We start from the raw sequence: 2,449 nt of genomic DNA, 5'->3' as shown, positions 1-2,449 counted from the left end.
GTGTTTGAGGGATCTGGGTTCAAATTTAGGAGGTAGGGTCAACATATTTTGATTAGATTTGATTTGATTTGAAATTTTGATTCCTATATGGCGGGACATGAGCTTTCCCGACTTTTGAGCTAGGTGTTATTTAATGACTTTCTTCACAATTCAAGGTTTTCCCCCACTTTCCTGAAAAGTTAGCTCTAATTTGTTTTGCCAAGGGAGGGGGTCAGGACCTTTAACTTACCAGTTGAACTGCTCAATACTCATAGAACAACCGTGTTAACTTTCTCAAATAACTAAATTACACTACAGAATTCTCTAACGCTTCTCTTTTTACTAAAAATAATTTGCTGTGTCTTATCGGAGCGTGAAAAGAAAACCACAAAAATGTGAGACAGCTAACAAGAGCTGTCTCTTATACACATCTAGATGTGTATAAGAGACAGTATATATGTAGCATAGCTTGCAACGCAGGCGAGCGTCATAACCATTAGACCACGGAGGCTTCATGGTCAGATACACTCCATTACACAATATGATTTATGTATATAATTTAACAGTGTTAACGGCTACCTTGATTTATATTTCAGTGTATTTTATTATTTGTTTCTAGCCGTACTTATTGTGTAATGGAGTGTATCTGGTGGTATTTGTATCTGCTTAACTACTTGCCCTTTTATTATTATCCTTATTATTGTTATCAATATTATTGTTATCAATATTATTATTATTATTATTATTATTATTATCATTATTACTTTTTTTTAAATTATTATCTCCATTTTTTGTATCTCCGGCTTCTGTACATTTTATTTTGTTTCATTTTTATTTTTGTTTCTTATAGGCCTATTTCCTTGTTTAGCATTCTGTTTCGGCATTCAAGCTGACAAAAACTCAAAAGCTGTTATGTTTGATCTGAAAATTTATTGTGTCCCAACAAGTCGTTCGAACCTATCGAATACAAAATACAAGAAACTACATAACTCAAGATGCTCAAACTTTTTAACGCGATAATATAGATTAGCGTAATTATATTAATTAATTCTCAATACTTTTAACTCATATAAAGTCAGTACTTAAAACTCATACTTTTTGACATCCAAGATTCAAATTACAGCTCAACTCAACTCGGTATACTCTACTCAGATGAGAGCCTGAATGTCGAAATATCAATTAAACCTAATGAAAAATACAAAGCATTGTCAAATAATGTTGAAAATAGCAGTGTTTCTCTTATATTAATAAGTAATAATAATGATAATATTTATTTGAATTATGCCATATGTATCGATGAAACTCAAAGAAAAATACCTAAAGTAATTTAAACATATTATTACTGTATTCCTCTCGTAGACCTTCATGAATAAAACCCGAAATAATGCGATTCTCAAATCATAGCAATACAGCCGCATTGTATTACATGGTATAACCATGGTGACTCTGGTCAAAAGTTCTAACCACTAGAGATAAAACACTTTCAGGGATCAATTTGATTATAATATACTGTTACTTACACTAACTTAAAATGCGAGTCCCAAATAAGCCTCATAACACTGCAAATATCACTCCGCATATATAAAATTCACTGTACCACAAATTAAAGTAAATTAATACGCAATCAAACAAATAGTTCTAATAATTACTAATAATCATTAAAGTTTCTGTCCATGTACAATTAAAACACGCTTCACTTGCATAATGATTCATCATATACCTAATACGATGCTACAATTCTAAGCATAACTATAATTCTAATGATTGTTAATTCGTAATTCCTAATATAACTTCGGAAACTCGGTAACAATAGCGACTATATCAATATCAGTTTCACGATCTTATTTAATCATTAATTACCGATGTTTTACGATAAATTATGATCCGTTTTACAATGACGTTTAATACAATGATGTTTAACTTACCGGTTGAACTGCTCAATACTCATAGAACAACCGTGTTAACTTTCTCAAATAACTAAATTACACTACAGAATTCTCGAACGCTTCTCTCTCTACGAAAAATAATTTCCTGTGTCTTATCGGAGCGCGAAAAGAAAACCACAAAAATGTGAGACAGCTAACAAGAGAGGGTGCTCATTTCGTTCCCACACGAAATACATTCCTTTGTTTTTTCACAATGACCAACTGATTTATGCCTATTTGCTTCTGTCAGACATTAGGGCCTCCTTATAAACTAATGCTAGTGATAAGACCATGTAATTTTTTGTTTATAGACCTGGTGCTTAGTCACCCATTATAAAGACTTGTATATTCTGTTATAAGTTTTTTTTTTATAGATACTCAAGCGCTGACGAAGGTAACAGGAGTTGCCGAAAATTTCGCTAATATTCCATGTCTCTCAATGTATCGTAGCAATTTATTGTGCTGTCTCTTATACACATCTAGATGTGTATAAGAGACAGGAAATACAGTAGATGAAAAACGGGGGTGTTCTTATGAGAACTTAT

The 2,449-nt window shown here is 32.0% G+C and overlaps 1 protein-coding gene across 3 annotated transcripts in view; it reads right to left on the bottom strand.

Annotated features, from left to right (window-relative positions):
* LOC117112677 overlaps window positions 1-2,449 on the bottom strand; it is a 34,123-nt gene that overhangs the window by 24,618 nt on the left and 7,056 nt on the right. The window contains exon 1 of one of the 3 annotated variants that reach the window (XM_033255812.1): window positions 1,905-1,925. The exons of the other annotated variants lie outside the window; for them this stretch is intronic. The gene's annotated coding sequence lies outside the window, so the exon portion shown is untranslated. Of the gene's footprint in view, window positions 1-1,904; window positions 1,926-2,449 lie in introns of those variants that run through there. 3 annotated transcript variants of the gene reach the window in all.

The sequence above is a fragment of the Anneissia japonica genome, unplaced genomic scaffold, assembly GCF_011630105.1.
Source record: "Anneissia japonica isolate Jap-2015-1 unplaced genomic scaffold, ASM1163010v1 scaffold288053_len460827_cov147, whole genome shotgun sequence".
Lineage (NCBI taxonomy): Eukaryota > Metazoa > Echinodermata > Crinoidea > Comatulida > Comatulidae > Anneissia > Anneissia japonica.
Note: the sequence above shows the minus strand (reverse complement) of the source record. Positions and strands in the feature narration are given on the sequence as shown.